This window comes from Somniosus microcephalus, unplaced genomic scaffold (genome assembly GCF_052327205.1).
Source record: "Somniosus microcephalus isolate GS21.2 unplaced genomic scaffold, FLI_Smic_1.0 unresolved_chr5, whole genome shotgun sequence".
NCBI classification, from domain to species: Eukaryota; Metazoa; Chordata; class Chondrichthyes; order Squaliformes; family Somniosidae; genus Somniosus; species Somniosus microcephalus.
The window spans coordinates 25,839,240-25,859,583 of NW_028225183.1; positions in this window are offsets into that span (position 1 = coordinate 25,839,240).

Below are 20,344 nucleotides of genomic sequence, written 5' to 3' on the forward strand. Positions count from 1 at the left end.
AGTGAACCTACGTTGCGAGCCCTCTATGGCAAGTATATACTTCCTTAGGAAAGGAGAACAACATTGTACACAGTACTCCAGGTGTGTTCTCACCAAAGCCCTACATAATTGGAGTGAGACTTCTTTAATCCTGTACACAAATCCTCTTGCCTACCATTTGCCTTCCTAATCCTAGCACAGACTGTCCATTTAGTTCCTTTCTCCCCTCCCCCACATTCCCTGCCTCTGCACCTGTTACATATTAGTAAATACTACCAAGTCCGTCTGATTGTTTCTCTGGTCCAGGGAGAATGATGAATATTTAATTATGTTAATCATAACTTTTCCTGCTTTTGTTTTTAATTCAGTGACGCAAATTGTGTATGTGTTTTTCTGCATTTGTGAATCAGTGCTGCATTTCTGATATTATACATGGTGGGTGTGCTGGTTCAACATGACCACGTTTATTAATGGAAGTGATTGAAGTTGGAAATACGGATACCCGTTTTGGTTCAATTCTTTTTAATACTGTGAACTAAAGAATTGCAGCACTTTATATTTGTTGTCTGGCTGCATTGTAATTAATATTCTGATTACATATCTGGATGTACAGCAAGTCAGCGCCATAGGAAAGCCGCTGCTCCTGCTGCTTGTGCAATCATTGCTATATTGAAACGAGGGATGGGATCATACGTTGAGAACTTTAAAATTAATACAACTTGCACGTATAGGTATGCCTCATTCAGCTCAGCTTGGGCTTTTGAATTGTTTGTCGATGCGTAACTGAGTGACGTTTCTGAATTGTTAATGTATTTTCTGTAGTTCTTTTATATCCCAGTCAATTCGGCCAAGTACTTATTTAAATAGAGTTTGTATATGACGAACTAAAAGCTTTTAATTAATTTTACAGTAAATATACTTGCAGAATGGGCATGTAAATTACAAATTAATTTCAATATGGGTAAGTCTGAGGTGGTGCATTTTGATGGCAGGAATCAGGACCCTAGCTATTCCTTGGAAAATAAAAGTCTAAATGGGGTAGATGTGCAAAGGAATCTAAGGGTATAGACTCACAAATCATCAGAAGTAGCAACGCAGGTTAAAAAGCCCAAAAAGTGCAAATAACACATGGGCTCATTTCTAGAGGAATATTTTTCAAAAGCAGGGAGGTTATGTTAAACTTGCAGAAGCTTTTCTGATTGTCTGATGATTTGAGCTGAGGGGGTGGCAATATCTCAATACTGTATATAGGATTTAACTGGTTGTTGTTGCTGTCGTTGTTGTAAAAGTTCCTTTTCTAAAAGTTGCTGTAAAGCTTTTGTTGTAAAATTTGCCCACGGAAGAAAAGGTCATGCTCAAAGGAGTTCATGGCCACTCAACACAAAAAAAGTCGAGGGAACATTGGTGGGGAGGAGCTGATAATATTAGGTCGGGTGTGGAGGAGTTCAGGAAAACAGGTGGGTTCAGGAGGAACTGAGCATATTAGGTGTGGTGGAGAGGAGCTGAGCATATTATTGGGTTCAGGAGGAGCGGAGGATATTAGGTGGGGTGGGGAGGAGCTGAGGATATTAGGTGGCAGGGAGGAGCTGAGGATCTTAGTTGGTGTGGGGAGGAGCTGAGGATATTAGGTAGAGTGGAGAGGAGGTGAGGATGTCAGCTGAGGTGGGGAGGAGCTGAGGATATTAGCTGGGGTGGGGAGGAGCTGAATATATTAGGTGGGGTGTGGAGGAGCGGAGGATAATAATGGGGAGGAGCTGAGGATATTAGGTCTGGTAGGGTGGAGCTGAGGATATTATTTGTGGTGTGGAGGAACTGAGGATATTAGTTGGTGTGGGGAGGAGCTGAGGATATTAGGTAGAGTGGAGAGGAGGTGAGGATGTCAGCTGAGGTGGGGAGGAGCTGAGGATATTAGCTGGGGTGGGGAGGAGCTGAATATATTAGGTGGGGTGTGGAGGAGCGGAGGATAATAATGGGGAGGAGCTGAGGATATTAGGTCTGGTAGGGTGGAGCTGAGGATATTATTTGTGGTGTGGAGGAACTGAGGATATTAGGTGGGGTGGGGAGGAGCTAAGGATATTAGGTGGGGTGGGGAGGAGCAGAGGGTATTAGATGGGGTGGAGAGGAGCTGAGTATATTAGGTGGTTGTGGTGGAGCTGAGGATATTGTTGGGGTGTGGAGGAGCTGAGTATATTAGGTGTGGTGGTGAGCAGCTGAGGATATTAGATGCGGTGGGGAGGTGCTGAGTATATTAGGTGGGTTGGGGAGGAGCTGAGGCTATTACATGGGGTGGAGAGGAGCTGAGTATATTAGGTGGGATGTAGAGCAGCTGAGGATATTAGGTGGTTGGGGAGGAGCTGAGGATATTAGTTTTTGTGGGGAGGAGCTGAAGATATTCGTTGGGGTAGGGAGGAGCTGAGGATATTTGGTGGAGTGGGGCGGAGGTGCAGTGGCAAGGAGCTGAGGATAATATTTGGGGTGGGGAGAAATTTAGGATGTTCGATGCATAAATCGATGTCGAAAGTCACGAAGTAAGGCTGAAGCTTACAGAGCAGATCTGTTATTCGAAATAAATACTATCTTCACCAACCTCTTCTTCAAAATATGTGGTAGAATGTGACAAGCCAGTAGTGTACTCTGCAATATATCCTCAGATTTCCTGGTAAAATTCGAAACCCACATACAGTTGTAGATGTCTGCCTTTAGTAATTATTATTGTTTTTTATTCAATACACTGATGCTTTGCTTCCAATATTGTAAAGACATTTCTCTAGATGGCATCTCACAATCGACATTAGAAAACGTACAGACTGCGCAGTTAAGTGACACGTGAACTTGAACATAGATGAATGCGAAGCGATGCACTTTGGTAGGAAAATATAAGCATCATGAGGGTAGTGTGGTTAATGCTGTGTATGTGGACTTTGGCAAAGTAACACGTGATAAACCTTGTCATAACATTGTAGTTCATGGGATTATTGGGACAGGGCAGCATGGATATCAAATTGGCTAAGGGTCAGAAAGCAGATAGTAGTTGTCACCAGTTGTTATCCAGACGGGAGGGAAGTATACAGTGGTGTGCCGCAGGGGTCGCTATTAGGACCAGCGCACTCTTTGTTATGTTTCAATGACCTAGAGTTGGGCATACAGGGCATTGAAACTCGGAAATGTAGCACACAATGAGGAGCATAGCAACATACTTCAAGAGGGCGTGGACTGACTTGTCAACAAGAGAATATAAGAAATAGGAGCAGGAGTAGGCCATTCGACCCTTAGAGCCTGCTCCACCATTCAATACGATCATGGCTGACTTTCGGCAGAAAAGTCATTCATGCAACACCTTCTAACTGACCCTCATTCCTGTATAGAATGTTATCTCCTTACTCAGTTTACTGGCATATTTTGCAATAAGAAAATAAAATATAATTGGAGCCGAAAGCATGAATCTAAATGCCAAGAATATTTAGCTGGGTCTTTACCCTTATAAACTGCGCCTCAGGCTGCAGGGTTTTAGAGCTTCAGATACGACCCTGACATGATCCTACACTTCTCTGATGGCGTTTCTTTCCGAATTAAATTCCTTTGGTTACAAGAAAGCCCAAAGTCTGATTCAGTTAGGCAGACACTTGGCAGATGCTATTTAGCACAGACAATTGTGAAGTGAAGAATGAGAAGAGGCAATGTGAACTAAATGGTACAATCTTAAAGGGCTTGCAGAACAGAGGGACCTTGGCATGTATCTACATTTATCTTTGAAGGCGGCTGGAAAATTTGAGAAGTATGTTAATAAAGCATATGGGATCCTTCGCTTTATTAATAAGCAATAGAGTACAAAATCAAGAAAGTTATGAGAAAACTTTATAAAGCAGTGATTTGGCTTCAGGTGGAGTATTGTGTCCAATTCTGGGCACCACACTTTAGGAAAATGTCAAGGCCGTGGAGCGTGTGTAGAAGAGATTTACTAGAATGGTACCAGGGTTAAGGGACTTCAGTTATGTGGAGAGACTGGAAAAGCTGGGGTTGTTCTGATTAGAGCAGAAAAGGTTAAGAGGAGGTTTGCTCGAGGTGTTAAAAAGCCTAAATTCATTTAATAGAGTAATTAAGGAGCAACGGTTTCCAGTGGCAGTGGGTTCGGTAACCAGAGGGCATAGATTTACTGTGATTGGCAAAAGAACCCGAGACAACATGAGGAAGCTTTTGTATTACACAGCGAGTTGTTGTGATCGGGGATGGACTGCCTGAAAGGGTGGTGGAAACAGATTCAATAGTAACTTTAAAAGGGCATTTGGAAAAAGTGCTTGAGATAAAATAAAATACTGGGGATAGAGCAGAGGAGTGCGATTAATTGGACAGCTCTACCAAAGAGCCAGCACAGGCACGGTGGGCCGAATGGCCTCCTTCTGTGCTGTATCATTCCATGATTGTATAATCACCGATACCTCAGAAAATAAGAAGCTGAACGTGGCAGAGGAGCAAAGGGCTCTGTGGGAAAGGTGAACAAATAATTAAAAACAGTATCACTGGAGAGCAAAGCAATTAAAATGCTAACAATGAATTGGGGTTTATTTTTAAGGCGATAGAAGTCAAAAGAAGGGAAGTTGGCCAATGGTGGGAAGTCGTGTTTCACAAGGATCGGTGCTGGGAACACTTTTGTTCACCATTTACTTAAACAATTAGGATTCAGGAATCAGAAGCGCAATTTCAAACATTATGGATGCCACCCAAATGGGGGTTTATACTTAATGCAGAGGAGGACTGCGACAGAATACAGTAACTCGTTATTAAACTGGCAGAATGTGAATGCAACTTGCAAATGAACCTCATATAGTGAAATGTGAGGTAGCACATTTCATTAGGAAGAATACGGAGGTCACATACTCCTTGGAAAATAAGTTCTAAACGGGGTTGAGGAACAGAGGGATGTAGGGTACAGTCACATCAATCAATAAATGTTGCAATGCAGGTTGCTAAGGCCATAAAAACAAAGAAAGCACTGGGAATCATTTCTAGAGGGATAGCATTGTAAAGAATAGAAGTTATGTTAAGCTTGTATGGAACATTGGTTTTACCAAACTTCGTGTACGGTGAACATGGTCTCCATCTTCTAAAAAGGACATAGAGGAACTGGCGAAGGTACAAACAGTATTTACTAGAATGATACCAGAACTGAGATGTTATACCTGTCAGGAAAGACTGAACAGGCCGGGGCTCCTTTCTTTAGGAAAGTGAAGACTGAGGGATAATCAGATAGATTTTTTTGAGATTGTGAAAGAGTTTCATAGGGTAGATTAGAGACGGTGATTGCACTTGCAGAAGAGACCAGAACTTGGGGTCATAGACTTAAGACAGTCATTAATAAATGTAATGGGGAATTCAGGAGAAACCTTTTCACCAAGTGAATGGTCAGAATGTAGAGCTCGCTACCACGAGGAGTGGTTGATGCGAATAGTATCGACACAATTAAAGGGGAGCTAGACAAGCACATGGGGGCAAAGGAATAGAAGGATATTTTTACTGGGTTAGATGAAGGAGGGTGGGTGGAGGCTCCTATGGCGCAAGGACACCAACATGGACATTTTTTGTCGAATGGTCTGTCTCTGTGCTGTAAAAACTTTGTAAATTTTATTAAACATGTGTAGGACCCGGGTCAGGTCACACTTAGAGAACGGTGCATATTTATGTTCTCCATAATATAAAAAGGACATAGAAGAACTGGAGAAAATGCAAAATATACGTACAAGAACAACAACATATATTTATATAGCGCCTTTAACATAGTAAAATGACCAAGCGATTCACGGGAGCGTTATTGAACAAAACCTGACCCTGAGCCACATAAGGAGATATTAGGAAAGATGACCAAAAGTATAGTCAAAGAGGTCAGTTTTAAGCAGATTCTTAAAGGAGGAGGGAGATTTAGAGAAGCAGAGAGGTTGTGGGAGGGGATCCTGAGATTAGGCCCCAGGCAGCTGAAAACACAGCCAATGATGGAGCGGTTATAATCGGGGATGAGCAAGATGCCAGAATTAGAGGAGCACAGAGACCTCGGGATTCTAGAGGGGCTGCTGAAGCTTGTGGAGTTAGGGAGGGCGAAGCCATGTAGGGATTTCAAAGCAAGGATGATAATTTTTAAATGGAGGTATTGCCGGAACGGAAGTCACTGTAGGCCAGCGAGCACAGTGGTGGTGGTTTACCGGGATTTGGTGTGGGTTAGGTTACGGCAGCAGAGCATTGGATGAGCTCAAGTTATGGAGGGTGGGAGATGGGAAGCCGTCCAGGAGAAAGTTGGTGCAATCAAAATTAGAGCTACCAAAGGCATTAATGATGGTTTGAGCAGCAGATGAGCTGAGGCAGGGGCGAAGTTCGGCAATGTTACCGAGGTGGAAGTAAGCCGCCCTGGTGATGGAGTGAATATCTGTTCGGAAGATCATCCTGTGGACAAACACGACACCAAGGTTGCAAATAGCACACTGGTGCTCAAGAGAGGGATGGAGTCGATGGCTTGGCAACGGAGTTTGTGAAGGGGGCCAATAGCTTCAATCTTACAAATATTTAGTTGGATGGCACCAGAACTGAAAGATTGCAGCTATCAGGAAAATTTAACAGGTTGGGGCTTTCTGCTATAGAATAGAGAGGACGTTGATGAGGCCTGATAGAGATCTTGAAAATGATGAATGGGTTGGACAGGGTTGATGTGGAGGGATTGTTTACACTTGTGGGAGAATCCAACACTTGGGGTCATAAATACAAAATAGTTACTAATAAATTCAATAGGGAAATAAGGAGCAATGTCTTTACTCAGACAGTGGTTAGAGTGTGGAACATACTAGCACAGGCAGTGGTTGAGGAAAATACTTTACATTCTTTCAGAATGAAACTAGACGAGTAAATGCTAGAAATGGGATAGAAACAAATTCTGAGAGGCTGAGATGAGGTAGATGCAATGAGAGGAGACTGGTGTGGAGCATATTCACCAGCACAGACTGATTGGGCCGAATGGCCTGTTTCTGTGCTTTTGATGCCATGTAATATAATCGCCTGAACTGCAGCTCAGCTCTGTCTGCCTATCTACTGACCAGGTTCTTACTCTGGAAGCTGCGAATGAATCGCTGCCCTCAATAGCTGAAGGGACACTTTACATAAGAGCTCAGGGTGAAAGCAGCAAACTTGCGGTCCAGTCCCGAAAGAAAATTTGGGAAATGTCAGTCAGAAACAGTGCCGAGTACTAAACACAGTGGTCACCCCGCCGCTGTCTGTATCTTCAGATCTCCAGCGATTGCTGGTGCAATTCAGTGGATGGCAGTCTGGGGATGAATATTACATTCCTGGACTGGAAACACTGGGAGCCACCCCTGGGCTGTGCTCAGTTGTTTCTGATTAATAATGAATTGAATAATTGAGGTAAGCGGATATTTCACCGTCTTCTTCACCTGCTCTCTGAACTTGGACTGGGTCACCCCATAAATAAATGTGTTTGTGCAGCAACTTAAATTCTGCAGCATAAAACCAACTCGTTGAAAGATAAATAAAGAATCATTGTAATACATGGTTCCTGTAATGGTATAATATAAGAAAAAAGTAAAGTAGACCAGCCACAGCAGTATGAAGCTGGTGGATATGGTGAAGAGTAAACTCACAGACTTCTTTCTGCTCTCCATCTCTGAGTCTCTGCCAATCTCTCCCTTGCTCTCACCCCTCGGTCCCTTACGGACCCGACCAGCCACTAAAATGTGTCTGAATGTCAGAGCGTTGAGAAACAGAATTAAAGCGAATGGGAGCATTGGGTTTAAAACCGTATTAAACCAATCAAATCCCACCCACCCGGGCTCAGTATAATAGCAAATGATTGCGACACAGTCCCAAAGTACATTGTCGATTATCCTCCTGGGATGATCAATAATGATTGCGACACAGTCCCACAGTACATTGCCAATTATCCTCCTGGGATGATCAATAATGATTGCGACACAGTCCCACAGCACATTGTCGATTATCCTCCTGGTCTGATCAATAATGATTGCGACACAGTCCCACAGCACATTGTCGATTATCCTCCTGGGATGATATATAAAGTAGAAGGGGACGTTTTTTAAACAGAGCAGAATGCCGGTTGTTGCCAGAATCAGAGCCGCAGTTTTCTCGGTGCAATATTTAGTTTTCAGCTTCTGGCAACAAATGGCCAAAAATCGATCAAAGGTGAAAGTGACGGTGAACCAGAATGAACAGTCTGCGGCTCCATGAGACAGGACAGTGATAACACTAAATACAGGGGTGATATCCAGGAAACTCACTGGGAAATAATACAGATTGATACGGAACAGTAAGATCTCAGTTCCAATGATCATGAGATCCACCGCTGCCATGCCCACCAGGTAACGAGTGGTGCCGGTAGAGAGGCCGTATTTTCCCCGGGACAGGATCACACTCGCCAGCAAATTCACTATAAAACACAGAAGGGAAAAGAGACAGGAAATTACTGACCACACATTCTCCGTGTCTGGGCCCAGACAGTAAGGGCTGGACTTTAACACCCCCAAAAACAGGTGGGTTGGGGTCGGGTCAGAATTGGACAATATCTTCCTGACCCCAACCCGCCCACTTCCGAGTTAAAGGGACAAAGGACAGGGGGCGGGCAGTGAACCGCACAAAGAAAGCGGGTTGGCAAGGTGAATATTTTAATGAGGTAGGCAGTTTCTGATTTAACCTGTTAAACTATGGCTGGCCAGGCACCCTGGGCCCCGGGAATGATTTCCGCCCCCAAACCCCAAGATCTAAACTTCCCCGAACCCCCATGGATAGAACCGGGCAGTCGGGGTTGGATTTCCCAAAACTGGGGATTGGACACACCCCCCCGGTACCGGTCAAGCCCCCAGAACCAGTCAGACCCCCGGGATCAGTCACACCCCCGGGACTGGTCAGAACCCCGAAACCATGATCGGACACACCGTGGGATCAGACGCCCCATCCAACCCAGTTTCATCCATCGGACCTACCTGGTCCTGCTCCGGAGCGTCCCCACCCCGTCTGACTGGAAGCCCGATTAACAATCAGGCTGACTTCGAGGGTGGGGAACCAGTCAAGGACAAAGGACGTACGCTATGGAGTTAAGACAACCCAACGTTCGAGAATACCTGGACTTCCAGGTATCCTGTCTGATATTCTGCATCCACCCCATACACTCCAGCCATCATACATAACCCGCCTCTGTTAATATCCATGCGAATTTATATGAGCAAATGCAATATACTGAGGCTGATATAAATCTGATATAAACATTAGAAATAGGAGCAGGAGTAGGCCATTCGGCCCTTCGAGCCTGTTTCTCCAATCATTGAGATCATGGCTGCTGTTCTGCCTCAGTTCCATTCACTGGGCTCAAAGCCATGTTGGAAAAATTCAGTATCGCACCGTATGGGGCGCCATTATCGGCCGTGCGCAAAGTTTAGCGCCTGGCGCTAATTATCGCCTCTGACAGCAAACTTGGCTTTTATTGCCCCTGGAATTGATTTGAGCGCTAAAGCAGGTGCTTCACACCAGTCTTAAGGGGCAAAGGCCGAGGAGCGAGGCTACCTCTGAGCGCTGGTGAAGCAAGAAAGGGCCAATCAAAATAAAACTGCAAAGTGCTGCTCAGTACTCAAAACTCCTTCACACAGCGTTAAATATCTCCAGAAGTCTCTCTCTCTCTCTCTCTCTCTCTCTCTCAGAATGTGTGTTGTAAAGATGTCACTGACAAAAGAAGGCAGGAAGCGGTCACCTTTAAATAGCACTCCCTTAGCCCCTTTCTGACAGAATAACGCTCCGCTCAACTTGCCCGATCACCATCTCGTCTCGGTTTGAATACCTCTTAATGTCTCTTCAATTCTCATTTGTTCACTCCCAGCCTGGCCTCTTAATCTATTTCATTTCCGGTGTTTTTCTGGTCCTGACAAATGGTTTGCCCCAAAACGATGACTCTATTTTCTCTCCACGGATGTTGCTTGGCCTGCTGAGTTTTTCTAGCATTTTCTTTTGTTATTTCGGATTTCCTATATAATTGGAGTAAGATATCTATACTCCTGTACGTAAATCCTCTTGTAATGAAGGCCAGCCTACCATTTGACTTCCTAATGACTTGCTGCACCTGCACATTCACTTTCAGGGACTCATGTACAAGGACAACAGGGTCCCTTTGAGCATCTGCATTTCCCAATCTTTCACCATTTAGAAAATATACTGCCTTTCTGTTTTTTCTACCAGAGTGGATAACTTCACATTTACCCACATTATAATTCAACTGCCATGCTCTTGACCACTCACTGAACGTGTCGAGACCCCATTGAAGCCTCTTCACATTCTCTTCGCAAATGACACTGCCACCTATCTTTGTGTCATCACCAAATTTGGAAATGTTACATTTCGACCCCTCATCCAAATCATTGATATAGATTGTGAATAGCTGGGACCCAAGCACCGATCCTTGCAGTATCCCACTAGTCACAGCCTGCCATCCTGAAAAAGACACGTTTATCCCTACTCTTTGTTTTCTATCTGTTTACCAATTCTCAATCCATTTTAGAATATTACCCCCAATTCCATGTCCCCTAATTTTGTTCACCAACCTCTTGTGTGGGACCTTATCGAAGGCCTTCTGAAAATCAAAATACACCACATCTACCGGTACTCCTTTGTCTACTCCACAAGTTACATCCTCAATGATCTCCAATAGGTTTGTCAAACAGGACTTCCCTTTCATAAATCCATGTTGACTCTGCCCAATCTTACTATTACTTTCTAAGTCCCCAGTTATTGCATCGTTTATAATAGATTCCAGCATTTTTCGAACTACTGATGTGAGGCTAGCAGGTCTGTAGTTCCCCGTTTTCTCTCTCCCACCTTTATTAAGTAGCGGGTTACATTTGCTGTCCTCCAATCTGCCGGAAACGTTCCAGAATCTATAGACTTCTGGATGATGACAACCAATGCGACAACTATTCCAATGGCCACCTCTTTCAAATCCCTAGAATGTAGATCATCCGGTCCTTGAGTCTTATCAACTTTTAGTCACATTAATTTTGCTAGTACTGTTTTTTTACTAATAATAATTTCTTTAAGTTCCTCATTCTCGCCACACCCTTGGTTTTCTCGTATTTCTGGGAGGTTTTTTGTGACTTCCTCAGTGAAGACAGGAGCATAGAATTTATTTAATTTCACTACCATTTCACCATTCCGCATTATAAATTCTCTGTCTCTGACTGTACAGGACCTACATTTACCTTCGCCATCTTTTGCTTTTCACATACCTATAGAAGCTTTTACAATCAGTTTCTATATTTTTCGCTAGTTTGTACTCCCTTTCTTGGTCCCCCTTTGCTGATTTCTAAAAAGATCCCAATCCTCAGGCTGACCGCTTTTTCTGGCAACCTTATAATCTTCCTCCTTTGAATTAATACTGGATTTAATTTAATAAACATACAATGCTGAAAACACTCAGCAGGTCAGTTAGCATTTGTGCAGAGAGAAACAGAGTGAACATTTCAGGTAGATAACCAATCATCAGAACTGGCAGGCATCAGAGATTAATCGTATTAAAGCAATGATAGAGTCAGAGAAAAGTGTGGTTCTTTAAGGAAAGAACAATGTCTGTGATTGGCTGGAGGGCAAGTTGATTGAATGACAAAAGGGACGATGGTGCAAGGCAAATGGGACAATTAGAGAAACAGAAGATGGGTGCAGAGGAGGTGTAAATTGTTACAGCAGAATAACAAGGGGGAGGGCTAGTAGGGAACATGTGGCAGAGTAAGTTGGGCAGACCCCAGGAGTTTGGTCCAGACCGCTGGTCGTGTACCGGGATCACCACCCCAAGCCCCAGCCCACACCTGCTCCACTCTCAGTGGCTCTGCTGGAGCCATACTCCATTACCAGCACATGTCGTCCAAGAAAACGGAGTGGAGGTTATGATCTGAATGTATAAACTTAGTGTTGCGTCCGGAAGGCAATAAACTGCTGAACTGAAAGATATGGTGCTGTTCCACATTGAGTTTAAAAGGGGAACAGTGCAGCAGGCAGAGAAAAGTGAGTTCAGAGTGGGCATGAGATATAGAATTAATGTTGCAAGTGACCTGAAGCTCAGGGTCACACCTGCGGACTGAAGGGAGGCGTTCAGCAAAGCAATCACCCAACCTGCGTATAGTCCACACAATGTACAGGAGACTGGATCGTGGGCAGCGAATATGTTATACTAAATTGGAAGAAGTACAAGTAAACAAAGCTTACACGTGGATGGAATGTTTGGGGCCTTGGCTGGCGGGATGGAAAGAGGGGAAAGGGGAGCTGTTGCATCTCCTACGCTTCCAAAGGAAGGTGCCAGGGAAGGTGATTGCTTTTAGGGGTGACAGAAGAGTGCACCAGGGTCTTGCGAGCGCTGGGGGATTGGAGGGCAGGTAAAGATATGTTTGGTGGAGGCCTTAGCTGGTCATGACGGTAATGGCAGAGGATGATCTGTTGAATGTGAAGGCTGTGGCAGTGGAAGCCGAGGACATGGGAACACTATCTGGGTTCTAGCAGGGAGGGCAAGGGGCGATGGGAGCAATGCAGGATTGACATGGCCGAGGGCTCTGTCAATCATAATGGAGGTGAATACTCGACTGAGGAAATATGAAGACAATTCAGAAGCACTGGTGTGGAAGGCGGCATCGTCAGAACATGTTCAACGGTGGTGGTGAATCTTTGAGAATAGAATAGAGCCCTTCCATGAAGCCTGGTGGGAGGAAGTGTACTCAAGATTCCTGTAGAAGTTGGTGGGCTTATAGTAGATAATTGTGGATGGCCTAGACCCTGAAATGAAGGTCGAGAAGTCGAAGAAGGGAAGGGAAGACCACTGTGGTTCACCATTTACATGTTATTCCTGTATTTAAAATGGAAGATAGAACAATTCCAAGGATCTACAGACCAGTTAGTACAAATCGATGGAAGGAAAAATAATGGAATCCTTACACAAAGATGCAGCAGATAAACATCCAGAAACACAAAATATAATAACAAGTAGTCAGCAGGTATTCCAAAAGGGAATCATAGAATGGTTACAGCACAGAAGGAGGCCAATCGGCCCGTCGAGGCCGTGCTCTCTCTCTGCACTTGCACTTCAGCTAGTCTCAATCCCCCACCCTTTCTCCGTAGCTCTGCAATTCCTTTCCTTCCATTCCCTTTTGAAAGCCACGATTGAATCTGCCTCCACCACCCTTTCATACAGTGAATTCCAGATCATAACCACTCATTGCCTTAAAATGCTTTTCCTCATGTCGCCTTTGGATCTTCAGCACATCACCTAAAACCAGTCTTCTCCGGTTCTCGACCGTTACACCGATGGGAAAAGCTTCTCTCTATCTACTCTGTCTACTCTGTCTAGACCCCTTTTGATTTTGATCATATCTATCAAATCTCCTCTCAACCTTCTCTGCTCTAACGAGAGCCACCCCAGCTTCTCTAGTATATTTATGTAACTGAAGCTGCTCATCCCTGGAACCATTCTTGTAAATCTTTTCTGCACCCTCTCTAAGGCCTTCATGCCTTTCCGAAAGTGCCATGCCCAGAATTGGACACAATACTCCACTTGTGGCCGAAAGAATGTTTTATACATGTTTATCATAACTTCCTTGCTTTTGTACTCTATGCATCTATTTATGATCTCAGATTCCCGTAAGCATTTTCAATGCTTTGTCAACCAGCCCTGCCACCTTCAACGATTTTTATACATGCACCCCCAAGTCCCTCTGTTCCTGCACCCCCTTTGGAATGTCTTGCTGGAGTAACCTTCGTGAATTATTTGAATAAGTACCAGAAAGAGTAGTTTAGGGAAATGTAGTAGAAGTAATATACTTTGATTTTTTTAAAGCCATTCGATAAGCTTTCTGATATTTACATATATCAGAAATGCTGTCTACAGAGGTCACGGTCCGTCATCAAAGACCCTACCCACCCCAGCCACAGTCTGTTCACCCTCCTGCCATCTGGGAGACGCTATAGATGCATTCGCACCCGTACGACCAGATTTAGGAACAGCTTCTTTCCCAGGGCTGTCATCCTACTGAACTCCACAAATAAACTCTAAAGCCTGCACATCTGCCAATGCAGTTTATTATGGTTATGGTTATGTTTATTTTAATATACTACAAGCCAAATGTATGTTGAATGTTTAAATGTCTTAATCTAAATGTACACTCTCGGGAGCCGCAAGCATACATTTCGTTGTACTGCACTTGTGCACTTACAATGACAATAAAAGTTGATTTGATTTGATTTGATTTGATTTCAGGTACCACATACTGGACTGAATAACGGAGCAAGTGGAGTTAGGAGACAAGCACAGAATGGATTGCAAGATGGCTGCAAGAACAAAAAATAGGGAGTAGAGGAAACAGCTATTTACTCAGATAGGTGGATGTTGAGTAGTGATGTTCCACAAGGATCGGCGTTGCGACCACTGTTGTTCAACATTTACATAAACGCTATTGATTCGGGAAGCAGAAGCACCAATTCTAAATTTGCAGATTAATCCAAATTGGGAATAGTTAATACACAGGAAGAATGCAACACAATACCTAAAGACATTAATAAAGTTGCAGAAAGGGCGTTCAAATGGGAAATTAATCTCAATATAGCTAAGTGAGAGTTACTGCATTTTGGTCGGAAAAATAAGGTTCCCAAATACTCCTTGGAAACTTAGAGTGGGAATGGGGTAGAGGGGTACCGATTTGCAAATCATTTAAAGTAGCAATGCATGGTAACAAGGCCATAAACATGCAAACAAAGCACTAGGGCTCATTTCTAGAGGAATACAATCGTAAAGAAAAGAGGTTAGTTTAAACTTATATAGAATCCTTGGTTATACCACACTTAGCGTACTGTGTGCAATTCTGATCTCCATTTACATAAAGGATATTAAGACACAGGAGAAAGTGCAATTTTTTGACATGGATGACACCAGAACGGGGACATTATAACCATCAGGAAAGATTGATCAGGCTGGGGCTCTTTCTTTACAAAAGATAAGGATGTAGGGTGGCCTAATAGAGGCCATTAAATTTGGAAACGTTAGCATAGGGTAGATGTTTATGCTTGTGACGTGAGTGCAAAATTGGAAATTATCGATTAAAGATAGTCACTAATAATTCCAATACGGAATTGAGCAGAAATTGCATTACTCAGAGATTGGTTAGAATGTGGAACTCGGTACAACTTGGAGTACTTGAGGCGAATAGCAGAGATGCATTTAAGGGGAAACGAGAGAAGTACACGAGATAGAAAGCAATAGAAGGTTATACTGATAGGGTGAGATGAAGAGGTGTGGGAGCAGGATCCTGTGGAGCATAAACAGTGGCATAACCTTGTAGGGCCGAATGGCCTGTTGTGTGCTGTAAATTCTAAGGCATTCTCCGTAACTTGAGTACAAATAATCACATTCATCAGTTCATTTAATCATTGTGGATATTGACATGTTTTATTTATTGAAGCATTGCCCTATATATTACAGTATTATCAATGTATTAATGCTATTATTTGCTGCCCCCGGGACTGATCTCTGTATTATGAAAACCTGATATCCATGTTAATCAGTTATATGTGTCCCTCCTCGCAGGGACTCACCTCACTGAGCGAAGGCCAGCGATCAGTGCAGTTTACCTGTGTAGAGACTCTGAATCAGAGATAAGAACTGGTTCGTTAAACTTTAATCAGTTACAGAAGTGGAACAATCAATAACCACAGCCCAATATTAATCCCGTCTAACGATAACATAATGAAATTCAGCGCTGATGACCCACAGATTCTCAGGGCCGTTTTGGGTGAAGGGGATTAATCAGCACCAAAACAGTTAAAGTGTTTACAGTAACTATACATAGAGTAAGAATAAGTCATTATAAAAAGGATTTCAATATTATAACACTGCTGTCCTGCTGTTTACCTTTCATTGATTAGTAAACATCAGTTTCTGTTGGTGCAGTTCAATAGGAAACAAAGCATTATCAATACATTTCACCTTATATATGAAAATAAGCACATAAGAAATAGGAGCAGGAGTAGGACATACGGCCCCTCGAGCCAGCTCCACCATTCAATACCATCATGGCTGATCATCGACCTCAATAGCACTATCCCGCCTGATCTCCATATGCATTGATTCCCCTGGAGTCTAAAAATCCATCTACCTCAGTCTTGATTATTTTCAAAGACTCAGCATTGGCAGGCCTCTGGGGCAGAGAATGCCAAAGATTCACAACCCTCTGAGTGAAGAATATCCTTCTAATCTCAGACTTAATTTGCCTACCCCTGATCCTGAGACGATGCCCCCTAGTTCAAGAGACTCCAACCAGAGGAAACAACCTCTCAGCATCTAACCCTGGCAATCCCCTTCAGAATCCTGAACGTTTCAATGAGATCAACTCTCAATCTTCTAAACTGCAGTGAGTATAGGCCCATTCTACACAATCTCTCATCATAGGACAGCCCTCTCATCCCAGGAATCAATCTCGTGACCCTTCGCTGTAGCACCTCATATGCTTATAACCAAACATCTTCAACAAACAGCAAAAACCTAGCCCTTCGCCATTCATTGCATTCGGAAAACACGAATGCAGCTCCATGGAGGGGAGAGACCAGTTATCTAAAACAATAATTTCAAATTGGAACCGAATTGTTCCACTCTGGTTTGAGAAATTCGGTATAGCCCCGTTTGGGGCGCTAGTCCTGGCGATGCGCAGTTTAGCGCCAGGTGCAATTTAGCGCCACCTAGCGTGATATTGGGCCGTAGCGCCCCTGAAGGTGATTACGGCGCTAAATCAGGCGCTGCTCGATATTCTTAGTGCAATAAAGTCAGTATAGCCGCGTTTGGGACGCTAGTCTTGGCGATGTGCAACTTCTAGCGCCAGGTGAAACTTAGCACCACCTAGCGAGATATTGGGTCGTTGCACCCCTATAGGTGATTGCGGTGTTAAATCAGGCACTGCACGAGGCTCCTAAGGCGCTAACCCGGTGGAACAAGCCCAATTTTGCGGCGGTTGGGCGCAGTGCAGGTGCTGTCAATAATCACTTTCCCCGAGACACACTGGCGCTGGACAGCTCTTAAAGGGGCGGCTCAATTAGCCACTGGCACAGAGGTTAGCTCTTGTCCCCGAGAAGCCAGCCTCCTGGGTGAGTCAGGGCCTCGAATTGGTCTGGCACAGGATGAAGGCATCGTGGTTACTGCCTGGGAATTGCACATTCACTGCGAGGATCAGCTGTCAGTGGTCACATTCCAGCTGCACAGTCAAGGAATGGAACCGCTTGCGGCTGCAGAACTCCTCCGAGTTGAATGCAGGTGCCCGCAAAGCCACGTGTGTGCAGTCAATGGCACCCTGCACCATGGGGAAGACAGCCATTGCTGCGAAGCCCTCTGCACCCTCCCACTGCTTGTCTGGGGTCATTGGGAAGGTGATGTTCTGCCGCCTCCTTTTACACAGGGCATCAGTCACTTGACGGATGCAGCAATGCACTGCAAACTGCGAGATGCTGGATATGTCCCCAGATGCAGCCTGAAAAGAGCCGCTCGTGTAGAAGTTCATGGCAACAGTCATCTTCACAGCCACCGCAGAGATGTCCTGCACCTTATCTGAGGCTGCAGATCAGTCCGAAGCGGATGGCACAGCTCAGTCACCACTTCCTTTCTAAAGCGCTGCCTTCTGATACACGGCTCCTCCAACATGTTCATGTAGGAAAACTGCTGTCGGAAAAACCTGCCAGCGTAAGGTCTGGTGTGGCGTCGTCTGTTGGCCCTCCTCCGTCTGGCCATGCCTGCCCCTCTCTCCCTGCATCTCTTTGCCCTTTCCAGATGATTCAGCAGCAGGAAGTTCACCTCCAATGCAGCCCCCATAATAAGTGCGCACAGGATGTTTTCCCATTGTAAATGCTCACCAACAGCAAGGCGATGGTCAGAAGGCTGAATTCCTCTGCTTGCGCGGGCTCAATGGTCAAAAGGCTCTCTGTGTGCAGCTCAGCAACTCTTTGTAACTCTCGAAGAAGTTGTGCTCCAAAAATGGCTGCCGCTTTCAAACCACACCAGTCCCCTTTAAATAACGCCCCTCCAGACTGTGAGCGACTGGGGAAGACGCCAGGTAAGCTGTCCTAATTAGCACCAGGTGGTACGGAGGGGGGCGCCACTGAATTCCGGTCCGGGGCACCCAAAAGGCATTGCACACTCAAATGATGTCATGATCTGCCTGCGCCCGGAGCGGACGATGATTTACCGCCGGCGCTAAATGTATGCCCAATATGGGGCGAGGTGCTAGGTTCGCTGCGCCCGGCCGGAAATTGTCTAGCGCCCCACTTCTCAGCCTCTTTAGGCGCTAATTGGTGGCGTTAACAACCGAATTCCTCCCAACTAACAGGAAACAAAAGAGTCGGGGTCAATGGGTCATTTTCCGGTTTAAAACTGTAACTAGTGGGGAGCCACAGGGATCAGTACTGGGGCCTAAAATGTTCACAATAAAGAAATTCGATTGCAAGCGCCACCGATTAACGCCTAAATAGGCCAAAAAATGGGGTGTTAGCCAATTTCCGGGCGGGTGCAGGGAGCCTGGCGCCTCGCCCCATATTAAGCATGGTTTTAGCACGTGCGCTAACTCTTAGCACCCGCTCATGGGCGCAGGCTGATTATGACGTCATTTGAGTGTGCAACACCTTTTCACAGAATCACAGAAACCCCACAGTGCAGATAGAGGCCATTTCGGCCCATCGAGCCTGCACCGACACATATCCCACCCGATCCCCGTAACCCCTACACCAACACATATCCCACCCTATCCCCGTAACCACACGTAATTAATCCCCCTAACACTAAGGGTCAATTTATCATAGCCAATCAACCTAACCCGCACATCCTTGGACTGTGGGAGGAAACCGGAGCACCCGGAGGAAACCCACGCAAACACGGGGAGAATGTGCAAACTCCACACAGACAGTCGCCCGAGGCCGGATTCGAACCCGGGTCCCTGGCGCTGTGAGGCAACAGTGCTAACCACTATGCTACCGTGCGCACCAGACTGGAAATTCAGTGGCCTAGAAATTGGGTTTTGGCGCAGCGACGGCTTTAGCGCCGGAAGTTAGTGCCGGAGCTAAGTCGCGCTGGGCGGGCCGAAAATTCACTACTTCTGCGCCCAAACGGCTGCCGGCGCTGCTGAAAGCTGTTAGCGCCTGAAAACTGGCGCTATGCGCTGAATTTCGGCGCTATTCCAGCGCTGCGGCGCCCGCTGCGGTGCGGCAGGTTCGGGAAGTGCAGGCCTCCTCCTTCCCTTAAGGAGGAGCTGCCTGCACCCGGCCGCGGCCCGCGCTAATCTTTTTAAAAATGAGCCCGGCACCTCGGACAAGTGCCGGGCTTGCTTCTGTTCCGGTGGGGGGGGGGGAAGTCCGGGGAGGGAGCTGCGGCCAGGCGGGCGGCGGGAAAGCGGCCGGCCGCCGCGGGGCCTTTAATGCGTCGGCGCAACGTTCTGTAAGGCACCTCTGCCAGAACGTTGCTTGCGGCTGCCACGGGCGAGGCGGCCGCAACTCAATTTCCGAGTTCGGGCGGGTTACCATGGCAACCGGGACGCTGCGCACACCGATGACGTCATCAGTGCCGGCGCAGCGCTACCGGCCTAACGCCGATTTAGGGCCCCTGTCAATTTCAAAACTGGCCATAACTTCGCCGCTAGGCCCTCTAGCGCCTCAAAAGCGGCGCTAAGGCCAGTGAATTTCTAGGCCAGTGCCCCCCCCCCGCCGTTGCACCTGGTGCTATTAGTGACAGCTTACCTGGAACCTTACCAAGTCGCTCTCGGGCTGGAGGGGCTTTAATTAAAGGGGACTGGTGTGGTTTAAACGCGGCAGCCATTTTTGGAGCACAACTTCTTCGAGAGTTACAATGAGTTGCTGAGCTGCACACAGAGAGCATTTTGACCACTGAGTCCGTGCAGGCAGAGGAACTTCAGCCATCTGAACATCGCCTTGCTGTTGGTGAGCATTTACAAAGGAAAACTTCCTGTGCACACTTATTATGGGGGCTGCATTGGAGGGGAACTTCCTGCTGCTGAATCATCTGGAAAGGGCAAAGTTATGCAGGGAGAGAGGGGCAGGCATGGCCAGACGGAGGAGGGCCAGCAGACGTCGCTACACCAGATCTTACACTGGCAGGGTTTTCCGACAGCAGTTTTCCTACATAAACATTTCGGAGGAGCAATGTATCAGAAGCCTGTGATTTAGAAAGGCGATGGTGACTGAGCTGTGCCACCTGCTTCGGACAGATCTGCAGCCTCAGATAAGGTGCAGGACATCTGTGTCGGTGGCTGTGAAGATGACTGTTGCCCTGAACTTCTACACGAGCGGCTCT